At 49.9% G+C, this 12,589-nt stretch overlaps 1 long non-coding RNA gene across 1 annotated transcript; it reads right to left on the reverse strand.

Moving 5' to 3' along the window:
• Positions 1–10,328: 10,328 nt before the first annotated feature.
• Positions 10,329–12,042, reverse strand: LOC149428240 (uncharacterized). Its single transcript, XR_016310826.1, has 2 exons — positions 11,590–12,042; positions 10,329–10,429 (listed from the first exon to the last, which is right to left on the reverse strand). It is a non-coding gene; the product is annotated as an uncharacterized LOC149428240 (long non-coding RNA).
• Between the last annotated feature and the right edge of the window lie 547 nt (positions 12,043–12,589).

Genomic DNA, 12,589 nt, shown 5'->3' on the forward strand with positions numbered 1-12,589 from the left:
GGTGTCAGTGGGAGGAATAGTGCCCCATCACTGGTGTCAGTGGGAGGAATAGCGCCCCATCATTGGTGTCAGTGGGAGGAATAAGGCTCCGTCCTTGTCAGTGGGAGGAATAGTGCCCCATCATTGGTGTCAGTGGGAGCAATAGTGTCCCATCATTGGTGTCAGTGGAATAGTGCCCCATCATTGGTGTCAATGGGAGGAATAGTGCCCCATTATTGGTATCAGTGGAATAGTGCCCCATCATTGGTGTCAGTGGGAGGAATAGTGCCCCATCATTGGTATCAGTGGGAGGAATAGTGCCCCATCATTGGTATCAGTGGGAGGAATAGTGCCCCATCATTGGTGTCAGTGGGAGCAATAGTGCCCCATCACTGGTGGCAGTGGGAGGAATAGTGCCCCATCATTGGTGTCAGTGGGAGGAATAAGGCTCCGTCCTTGTCAGTGGGAAGAATAGTGCTCCATCATTGGTGTCAGTGGGAGGAATAGTGTCCCATCATTGGTGTCAGTGGGAGGAATAGTGCCCCATCATTGGTATCGGTGGGAGGAATAGTGTCCCATCATTGGTGTCGGTGGGAGGAATAGTGTCCCATCATTGGTGTCAGTGGTAGGAATAGTGTCCCATCATTGGTATCAGTGGGAGGAATAGTGCCCCATCATTGGTGTCAGTGGGAGGAATAGTGCCCCATCATTGGTGTCAGTGGGAGGAATAGTGCCCCATCATGGGTGTCAGTGGGAGGAATAGTGCCCTATAATTGGTGTCAGTGGGAGGAATAGTGCCCCGTCATTGGTGTCAGTGGGAGGAATAGTGCCCCATCATGGGTGTCAGTGGGAGGAATAGTGCCCCATCATTGGTGTCAGTGGGAGGAATAGTGCCCCATCACTGGTGTCAGTGGGAGGAATAGTGTCCCTTCATTGGTGTCAGTGGGAGGAATAGTGCCCCATCATTGGTGTCAGTGGGAGGAATAGTGCCCCATCATTGGTGTCAGTGGGAGGAATAGTGTCCCATCATTGGTATCAGTGGAATAGTGCCCCATCATTGGTGTCAGTGGGAGGAATAGTGCCCCTATCATTGGTGTCAGTGGGAGGAATAGTGCCCCATCATTGGTGTCAGTGGGAGGAATAGTGCCCCATCATTGGTGTCAGTGGGAGGAATAGTGCCCCATCATTGGTATCAGTGGGAGGAATAGTGCCCCATCATTGGTGTCAGTGGGAGGAATAGTGCCCCATCACTGGTGTCAGTGGGAGGAATAGTGTCCCATTTTTGGTATCAATGGAAGGAATAGTGCCCCATCATTGGTGTCAGTGGGAGGAATAGTGTCCCATCATTGGTGTCAGTGGGAGGAATAGTGTCCCATCATTGGTGTCAGTGGGAGGAATAGTGCCCCATCATTGGTGTCAGTGGGAGGAATAGTGCCCCATCTTTGGTATCAATGGATGGAATAGTGCCCCATCATTGGTGTCAGTGGGAGGAATAGTGTCCCATCATTGGTGTCAGTGGGAGGAATAGTGCCCCATCATTGGTGTCGGTGGGAGGAATAGTGTCCCATCATTGGTGTCGGTGGGAGGAATAGTGTACCATGATTGGTGTCGGTGGGAGGAATAGTGTCCCATCATTGGTGTCGGTGGGAGGAATAGTGTCCCATCATTGGTGTCGGTGGGAGGAATAGTGCCCCATCATTGGTGTCAGTGGGAGGAATAGTGCCCCATCATTGGTGTCGGTGGGAGGAATAGTGCCCCATCATTGGTGTCGGTGGGAGGAATAGTGTCCCATCATTGGTGTCGGTGGGAGGAATAGTGTACCATGATTGGTGTCGGTGGGAGGAATAGTGTCCCATCATTGGTGTCGGTGGGAGGAATAGTGTCCCATCATTGGTGTCGGTGGGAGGAATGGTGTCCCATCATTGGTATCAGTGGGGGGAATGGTGCCCCATCATTGGTGTCAGTGGGAGGAATAGTGCCCCATCATTGGTGTCGGTGGGAGGAATAGTGTCCCATCATTGGTATCAGTGGGGGGAATGGTGCCCCATCATTGGTGTCAGTGGGAGGAATAGTGCCCTATCATTGGTGTCGGTGGGAGGAATAGTGTCCCATCATTGGTGTCGGTGGGAGGAATAGTGTCCCATCATTGGTGTCGGTGGGAGGAATAGTGCCCCATCATTGGTGTCGGTGGGAGGAATAGTGCCCCATCATTGGTGTCGGTGGGAGGAATAGTGCCCCATCATTGGTGTCGGTGGGAGGAATAGTGCCCCATCATTGGTGTCGGTGGGAGGAATAGTGCCCCTTCATTGGTATCAGTGGGAGGAATAGTGCCCCATCATTGGTGTCAGTGGGAGGAATAGTGCCCCATCATTGGTGTCGGTGGGAGGAATAGTGCCCCATCATTGGTGTCGGTGGGAGGAATAGTGCCCCATCATTGGTGTCGGTGGGAGGAATAGTGCCCCTTCATTGGTATCGGTGGGAGGAATAGTGCCCCATCATTGGTGTCGGTGGGAGGAATAGTGTCCCATCATTGGTGTCGGTGGGAGGAATAGTGTACCATGATTGGTGTCGGTGGGAGGAATAGTGTCCCATCATTGGTGTCGGTGGGAGGAATAGTGTCCCATCATTGGTGTCGGTGGGAGGAATGGTGTCCCATCATTGGTATCAGTGGGGGGAATGGTGCCCCATCATTGGTGTCAGTGGGAGGAATAGTGCCCCATCATTGGTGTCGGTGGGAGGAATAGTGTCCCATCATTGGTATCAGTGGGGGGAATGGTGCCCCATCATTGGTGTCAGTGGGAGGAATAGTGCCCTATCATTGGTGTCGGTGGGAGGAATAGTGTCCCATCATTGGTGTCGGTGGGAGGAATAGTGTCCCATCATTGGTGTCGGTGGGAGGAATAGTGCCCCATCATTGGTGTCGGTGGGAGGAATAGTGCCCCATCATTGGTGTCGGTGGGAGGAATAGTGCCCCATCATTGGTGTCGGTGGGAGGAATAGTGCCCCATCATTGGTGTCAGTGGGAGGAATAGTGCCCCATCATTGGTGTCGGTGGGAGGAATAGTGCCCCTTCATTGGTATCAGTAGGAGGATTAGATTGATTAGTCCTCTGCTCATCATTTTTTGGATACAGTAGGGGGTGGGTGGCCGTCGGCTCCCACTGCTGTTAAACTCCTGTGAGGAGGGAGTGGGGGTGTGGCTTACTGGTGCTATGTGTGTCTATGTACATACACTGCTCAGCTTGGAAGCATGCATGCATGGGTGCCTTCTTAGCACCTGGAGGAACTCCTAGAAGGTGACACCATCAGCGGGGGGACTTCCAGGAGGGCAGAAGAGCAGGCAAGTTATTTTAGAAAATTGACTTTAATAAGATGACTTTGAGTGACAGTTGCAGGTAGTGTGGCATGCTGGGTCATGTAGTTCCCCATCTGGAGACTCATACAATGCAGCGAGGTTGTACATTTCTGTGTACAGAATTCTTACCATCTATAGAAGAGCTGCTTCCATGACACCAGGCCGGGCCCAGCGCCAGCAGAACCCTCCGGGGGCTCCGCTTAGTTGGGTTCACATAAAGCAAATGCAGCAATTAAGTCCGAAAGGAGATGTAAAATAGAGGCTCTTCCCGAGACAGCGGCAGAACGCGATGGCGGCGTCTTCCAGGACGCACTCAATCCACAGACGGCGCTTCACTACAGATCTGCTGCGTAAACATTCCGAACAGAAAGACAAAAAATACAACAAATCCCAACTTTGCTCCTCTGGGGTGGAGAAGGACTGGCCTTGCCGGGGAGATTTCTCTTCATTTTCTGCCCGGAGGGCCCAGTGTGTCAGAACATCACCAGGGCAGGAAGAGGACGCAAATCTCACAGTGGGGGACAAAGACAGCAAGGGCAACCCCTCCCCCATCCTCGCTAACCTAGGGGGAAGAATGTCCCTTACGTTGGGGGTCGGTGGGAAGAACGTCCCTTACATTGGAGGTCGGTGGGAAGAACGTCCCTTACATTGGGGGTCGGTGGGAAGAACGTCCCTTACATTGGGGGGTCGGTGGGAAGAACGTCCCTTACATTGGGGGTCGGTGGGAAGAACGTCCCTTACATTGGGGATCGGTGGGAAGAACGTCCCTTACATTGGGGATCGGTGGGAAGAACGTCCCTTACATTGGGGATCGGTGGGAAGAGCGTCCCTTACATTGGTGGTCGGTGGGAAGAGCGTCCCTTACATTGGTGGTCGGTGGGAAGAACGTCCCTTACATTGGGGGTCGGTGGGAAGAACGTCCCTTACATTGGGGGTCGGTGGGAAGAACGTCCCTTACATTGGGGGTCGGTGGGAAGAACGTCCCTTACATTGGGGGTCGGTGGGAAGAACGTCCCTTACATTGGTGGTCGGTGGGAAGAACGTCCCTTACATTGGTGGTCGGTGGGAAGAACGTCCCTTACATTGGGGGTCGGTGGGAAGAACGTCCCTTACATTGGTGGTCGGTGGGAAGAACGTCCCTTACATTGGGGGTCGGTGGGAAGAACGTCCCTTACATTGGGGGTCGGTGGGAAGAACGTCCCTTACATTGGGGGTCGGTGGGAAGAACGTCCCTTACATTGGGGGTCGGTGGGAAGAACGTCCCTTACATTGGGGGTCGGTGGGAAGAACGTCCCTTACATTGGGGGTCGGTGGGAAGAACGTCCCTTACATTGGTGGTCGGTGGGAAGAACGTCCCTTACATTGGGGGTCGGTGGGAAGAACGTCCCTTACATTGGTGGTCGGTGGGAAGAACGTCCCTTACATTGGTGGTCGGTGGGAAGAACGTCCCTTACATTGGGGGTCGGTGGGAAGAACGTCCCTTACATTGGTGATCAGTGGGAAGAACGTCCCTTACATTGGTGATCAGTGGGAAGAACGTCCCTTACATTGGGGGTCAGTGGGAAGAACGTCCCTTACATTGGGGGTCAGTGGGAAGAACGTCCCTTACATTGGTGATCAGTGGGAAGAATGTCCCTTACATTGGGGGTCAGTGGGAAGAATGTCCCTTACATTGGGGGTCAGTGGGAAGAATGTCCCTTACATTGGGGGTCAGTGGGAAGAACGTCCCTTACATTGGGGGTCAGTGGGAAGAATGTCCCTTACATTGGGGGGGGTCAGTGGGAAGAATGTCCCTTACATTGGGGGTCAGTGGGAAGAATGTCCCTTACATTGGGGGTCAGTGGGAAGAATGTCCCTTACATTGGGGGTCAGTGGGAAGAATGTTCCTTACATTGGTGATCAGTGGGAAGAATGTCCCTTACATTGGGGGTCAGTGGGAAGAATGTCCCTTACATTGGGGGGGTCAGTGGGAAGAATGTCCCTTACATTGGGGGGGTCAGTGGGAAGAATGTCCCTTACATTGGGGGGGTCAGTGGGAAGAATGTCCCTTACATTGGGGGGGTCAGTGGGAAGAATGTCCCTTACATTGGGGGGTCAGTGGGAAGAATGTCCCTTACATTGGGGGGTCAGTGGGAAGAATGTCAGTTCACTCTCAAAGGCCTGATGAAAGCAGCAATGTCTGTACCAGTTGCAGGGTGTCACTGTGACAATGATGACATCACTGAACTCCCTATCAATACAGAGCACAGCATCTCCCCTCGGTCATGGCCGGTGGTGGTATTGCTGGACGACTATAGATGGAATATTGCATCCCGTGGACTCGGACCTCCATCAGAGTGGCAGACAGTGAATGAGCCGTGTAAACCAGATTTGGATCCAGTCTTTGGTTGCTGCCTGGCGGATGGAAGACAACATACAGTAGATCTCAGCTGTGAGGTGGGTGTTGAGGATCTCCCAGTATAAAACGTTGGCGGTACTGAAGGTTAAGTCCACATTTTTATTTCTTAACCCCTTCCAGTCCGGACACTTTCCCCCCCTTCCTGACCAGGGCAATTTTCAGCTTTCAGCGCTATCACGCTTTGTATGACAATTACGCGGTCATGCAACGCTGTACCCAAATGAATTTTTTACCATTTTTTTGAAACAGATAAAGCTTTATTTTGGTGGTATTTATTCACCGCTGGGATTTTTATTTTTTTTGCTATGTAAATGAAAAAGTCCAAAAATTTTGAAAAAAAGTTTTTTTTTATAAAATTTTGCAAATAAATAATATTTCATCATAAATCTTTGCCAAAATTTATTCCGTTATCTTTTTAGTAAAAAAAAAAAATCCAAATTAGTTTATAACAAAAAATATATTTTTTAAACATTTTTTTTACATTTTTATTTTATTTTTTTATATTATTTTTTATTTTTTTTATTTTTTTTTTTACATACTGTCACCCTAGCAGTGTGGGGCACCATGGTGACACTATACTACTTGTGGGGGGTGATGAAGATTTTTTTTTTTTTTTTTTTTTTTTTTTTTACACTGATTGCTTTTACACCCATATAGGATGTAAAAGCAATCATTTCTCTTTCTCTCTGTGTGCATTCATGCACTCATTGAGAAGTACTGACTGAGCTGTGATTGGTCACAGCTTGTCACATGGTACAAGCCTGTTGTGAATAGCCCTGTACCATGTGACCTCTGTGATCATTCACAGATTTCACACGTAGTAAGCAATGATGTCACAAGTGACATCTTGCTTACTACTTTGCATGTGATCACTGATTGGCCAATCAGTGATCACATGATCGGGACCTCGTACAGAGGTCCCGTCCGACGATCGGTGTTTCACTGTGTCCGGAGGACACAGCGGGCACCGGATCGCGGTGCTGCACGCTCCCAGGGAGCGCGCACAAGCAGGGTGCGGGGAGGCCGTTTATACACGGCCACCCGACCCTGCAGTGCCACCGTCCGGCCGTTTATATGCCATGGCCGGTCGGGAAGTGGTTAAGACACACAAACACATTTTGGGCACATGCTTCCCCCCCTCCTCAGGACTAGTTTGTTTTTCTGTAAATTAGCTTTTGAGGACGTGCGGGACATTCCCCCTGAAACACGTTGGATGGATATCCCCAGGAATCTTTTTGGGGGAACGCACCGGTATGACATTTCGGCAACATTGAGGGGAGAAGCACTTTCTATGGTTTGTTCAGCAGGGTGCCGGCTGCGGAGCGAGCAGGTCGCCGCACAGGCCGATACAGCTGATGGATTTCAGGGGATGAAACGCTGTGCCCTTTATTGTGCAGGAACCTCCATCAGGGTTCCATAGACCCGGTGCGTGGGAATAGTTTGCTTTTATACAGATTTTTAGATGCAGGTTTTATATCTGCCCCTCCCCCCTCCTTTTTCCAGAGGTAGAACTCTCCATGGCAGCAGGAAGCATTAGATGGACTGCAGAGCTGGAATTGTGGGTCAGTAATGGGCGTGTCAGCCCTCTGCAGAGAGACCACTGCTTCCACACAGAGCAAGGGTCCCCTTTCTGCAGCATGCTGGCGGGGGGCGGCTGCAGCTTGCATACGGAGGCTGACATTGCTTAGATCCTGGAAATGGCAGCTGACCAACGGCGGCGCTGACCCTATGGCTGAATTACGGGCTTCACTGAGCGTTTGTTAAAGGGGAACTCCGCACTCTTGATCCTCGTGAACTCTAATCCTTATGCTGCTAATGTTAGTATATAGAAAGGAAGGCAGATTATATTGACTGGTTTTATATATTAAAACACATTTCTTCTGTGACTTCCTGGTTTCTTGCCTAGGCCAAAATGTTGTCACTCATCACAGGAGTCTTCAATGGAGGGGCTTTCTCAGCTGAGCACACACTCCTCCCTGCATGACTAAGGGCAGATGGATTCCAGGAAGTAAATGCTACATGAATCAGCTGCCCTTACTCAAGATGGCCACGGATAGACATGCTAGGGGAGTGTTTTCCACAGTGATTTCTCAACAAACTGGATGGATGGACAGAGACGGAGATGTGGGTGGACGGATAGATGGGTGGATAGATGGACAGGGACAGAGACTGAGACGTGGGTGGACAGATGGATGGACAGAGAGGGAGACGTGGGTGGACGGATAGATGGGTGGATGGATGGAGATGTGGGTGGGTGGATGGGTGGACAGAGACGTGGATGGACAGATAGATGGGTGGATGGATGGACAGAGATGTGGATGGATGGATGGACAGAGATGTGGATGGATGGACGGACAGAGATGTGGATGGATGGATGGACGGACAGAGATGTGGATGGATGGATGGACGGACAGAGATGTGGATGGATGGATGGACGGACAGAGATGTGGATGGATGGATGGACGGACAGAGATGTGGATGGATGGATGGACGGACAGAGATGTGGATGGATGGATGGACGGACAGAGATGTGGATGGATGGATGGACGGACAGAGATGTGGATGGATGGATGGACGGACAGAGATGTGGATGGATGGATGGACGGACAGAGATGTGGATGGATGGATGGACGGACAGAGATGTGGATGGATGGATGGACAGAGATGTGGATGGATGGATAGATGGGTGGACGGATGGATAGATAGATAGATGGAGACATGAATGAATGGATGGATGGACGGAGATGTGGATGGATGGATGGATAGATGGGTGGACGGATGGACAAAGACAGATGGATGGATAGATAGATAGATAGTTGGAGACATGAATGAATGGATGGTTGGAGACATGAATGAATGGATGGAGACATGAATGAATGGATGGATGGCGACATGAATGGATGGATGGATGGCGACATGAATGAATGGATGGGATCATTTTCTTTGATTAGTTTGTGGGGCTCAGATTGTAGTTCCCCTCTAGGAATCCCCCCATAGAAGCCTCCGGTCGCTCCGCTCATCTACACTAGGCCCACCTAACAGCGAACGTGCTCCTGCTGAACACAAATCACATTTTCAGATTTTATTTTTTTTCTAATGACATTTTATTGAATTAAACGGAAAGAAAAAAAAAAAAGAAAAGAAAACAAACAAAAGATATTTAAAGCATTTAGTAGATTGCTTGTAAAGAATACAATTCATTGTTAATAGTGTGACTGCTGCTTGTAAATCAGTTAATGCGCGCCTGTCTGACGCACAGCCGTGGCAGCGCCTTTATGGGCGGAGCCAACGTTTCTCTTCGCGACTCCACCGTGGCTCCTACTTACTCTGCTCAGTAAAATCGCTGCCAGCGCCGTGCGCCCGACACGCTCATACTAACCCCCGGACGCGGGTCAGGGAGGTGTGGCTAGCAGCAAGTACGGTCTGCAAAAATTCATCGCTTCTAAACCCCGAATCCTGGAGTCCATATACGACGCGACTCCAGGAAGGACCTAGAAGGGACTATGAGCTGTAGAATCAGAAAACAGGCGTTCATGTGCAAACAAACGTTTCGTCAATACATGCTGTAATACACTGGAACTGAAGTCGGGGGGGGGAGGTTAGAGGTCGTGGAGGAGAAAGGTGAAACTGCCAACTACAGTAATGCCAGGAGGACCGAATGTCAGTTCAAAAAGAAAAAAAAAAAAAAACAAAAACACCGAGTGAAGCCAAGAACACGTGGTGGACATTACGGGGGAGGGGAGGGGGGAGAAGATCGGCTGCGATGATCAGTTCGTTCTCCTGACATCGTCCTGTACGAAGCAAGCTGTACACAAACCATAGGTACCAAGAAGAGTAATCTTTAATGTCAAAAAGCAGGTAAAGAACCCCCAACAAAAGTGGTCGCTTGTCTAGGCGAGACTGTAGAGGAAAAACTAAAAAACAAAAACAGCTAAAGTGTGGGGGAAAAAAAAAGCAAAAAATACCACAGAACACACAAAACGGGTGATTTCTTATTTTTAAAGGGGAAGTCAGAAATTACAACTAACTATTTAAAAAGAAAAAAACAAAAAAAAACAAAAAAAACAAAAAAAAAAAGATAAAAGCGGTGAGGCTTCAGAGACAATGGTAAAGACTAACCCCTTCAATGCCAGAGCGGTAGGGAGCCACAACCCCCCCCCCCCCCCCCCCCCCCCCCGCGCCAGGACATACAATAAAGAATGGCGCACTGTAAAATCTGGGCTGGAACTGAAAGGGTTAATGCGACGCTGTAGGACGCGGTGGGACAATGAGCGACGCTGCTTTTGACCCTAGCCGGATTTTTTTTTTTTGGAACGGGCTTGCAGTTTTTTTGTGTGACTATGTTATGGAGGAGGAGTCTGCAATGCCGTGGCGGGAGATGGGCGGGGCTTGTGTTGGTTTTTTAGCGGCGCATACTAGACTTGGGAGGGAAGCAGATTAAAAGTCCGGAATCTTTTACCTGTCTCGTGTAAGGTAAACGCGCGTGACATGTTTAAAAAGGAGGGTCAGAATGGCGAGGTGATGTTACAGTGCACACGTGTAATATAAGGTGGAGTCTGATGGGGATCGGGAGTCTGCAGGACCATACGCTCTTCACCTCTTCTTCGGCGGGTTCGCTGTCCGAGGGGGCGTCACGGGGCGGCCGGAGTTCAGACCGCCATACTGGTACTTCGCTTTCTTTTCCGATGGCTTCAAGATCTACGGAGGAGAATATGCAGCATGTTAGAGTCCAGAATCCTATACAACATACCCCATGTGACTGACCTACTGCCGGGACTCCGCCCCTTCCTCCAGAACACTCCTCTCCTGAAATACTCTGCGCTGCTGGAGGACTCCGCTCCTTCCTCTATAACTCCTCTCCTGAAATACTCTGCTCTGCTGGAGGACTCCGCTCCTTCCTCTATAACTCCTCTCCTGAAATACTCTGCACTGCTGGAGGACTCCGCTCCTTCCTCTATAACTCCTCTCCTGAAATACTCTGCACTGCTGGAGGACTCCGCTCCTTCCTCTATAACTCCTCTCCTGAAATACTCTGCACTGCTGGAGGACTCCGCTCCTCCCTCTATAACTCTCCTCTCCTGAAATACTCTGCACTGCTGGAGGACTCCGCTCCTTCCTCTATAACTCTCCTCTCCTGAAATACTCTGCACTGCTGGAGGACTCGGCTCCTTCCTCTATAACTCTCCTGAAATACTCTGCTCTGCTGGAGGACTCCGCTCCATCTAGTAAACCTTCCCTGGTAAATAGTCAGCTTGAAACCTTCCAGATCAGATTTTTGCCCCCTACAGCTTTAGTGACCCAAGTTAACCTGTAATGAAGGATATGCTGCGTTGGTCAGGCTGCCGGTCCTCTTATCTCTGAACATCTATTTCTGTGACAGTTTGATTTTGGAGAGTCTGATGGACGACGAGCGCCCCCCTCCCATCCACAGGCGGTGTACATGCAATACATGGAAGGGGAAGGGGGGCTTCTTCTATGGAATTCAGTCCGGAGATCCGAACCTAAACTCCCGCGGCGCACGAACGTCAGAGACAGGAAGAGGACTGGCATCCCTGCACTGCTGACTGCAATCCCAGAAAGCTAGGTCACTACAAAACTAAAATAACATTTTCTAGGTCGACTTTTAACTCCCATTCCCAGATCTCATCCTGCAAAATACTCCAGAGAACAAACACGATGAAAATGAAGGAACTGCTGGCCGACATTTCACCGGCTGGCTGAGAGGTAATACGTTTCCCTGTCTGAGCTGCACCTCTCCCATCGTGGGAAGCTTGAAGCTGCACTGCCGCTCCCTACACTGGGGGCGGGGGGGGGGTATGATGGGTAGTTCCTGCATCGGCTTCATTGGTCTGACATACCTGGAAGGAGCACATCAAGGTCTCATCCACGCTCATCATGCCCCCGGCGTTGTCAAACTCCCCGCAGTAGTTCGGGGCGGAGAACAGGGTGACCAGCTGCCGCTTGGCAAAGAATTCATATCCATCTTCTACTACCTGGTGGGGGGACAAGACAGACCATGACACCGTTCTGCTGAGCGACTACAAAACACCATCGTTTCACCTCCTGATAGGGGGGGGGGACATTCAGGGAATGCGGATATTCCATATAAGTGGCTCTAAAGGCTGAAGGTTCTCTCACCTCCATGCAGAGCTCTGTCATCGAATCAACTACCTATCCATTGTGGATGTCGGCTTGTAGTTCTCCAACTATCATGGAGCTGGCAGCTCACTGATTCTGTCAGTGTGAAAGTGCCTGCCTTGCCAGACCGCGCACACTGACAGGTCTGCAGGAGACGTGCATGGCACCAGGGAACTGCTGATCGCTGGTGCAAATGCTCTACAGGCTCAAAAAAAAAAAAAAAAAAAATGTAAAATAGTAAAGTAAAAAAAGTATAAAGTATAGTACAGTAATAATAAAAAAAAAATGTCACATACAAAAGGTGAACCAATCCTTTAAAGTGATTTCAAATGCTGACATTTTTATTTAAAAAAAAAACAAAAAAGAAAAAACCAAAACAAAAAAAACCAACGTTATACTTACCTACGCTGTAATGGGTTTGCACAGAGTAGCCTCAATCCTCCTCTTCTCAGGTACCCTGCTAGCATGTCTGGCCCCTTCCCTCTGCTGAGCGCCCCCACAGAAAGATGCTTCCTGAGGTGGCTTCACTGACACAGAAAGGCCCCAACTGCATCTTCCTACAGCAGAAAGAAAAAACTCCTCCTACAAGCTTTAACCAGTGCTCTGCTGGACACTGAGAAATCACAAGACTGCTCTATACTGCTGATGAGAAAAGGTATTTAACAGTTTATATTTACTAAAATAATGGCATTTCCTTGTTCTGTGCACTGTGGGAGAGCG

Source organism: Staurois parvus, unplaced genomic scaffold (genome assembly GCF_062004578.1).
Source record: "Staurois parvus isolate SC_StPar_1 unplaced genomic scaffold, SC_StPar_1.0 ptg003374l, whole genome shotgun sequence".
In the NCBI taxonomy this organism is placed as follows: Eukaryota; Metazoa; Chordata; class Amphibia; order Anura; family Ranidae; genus Staurois; species Staurois parvus.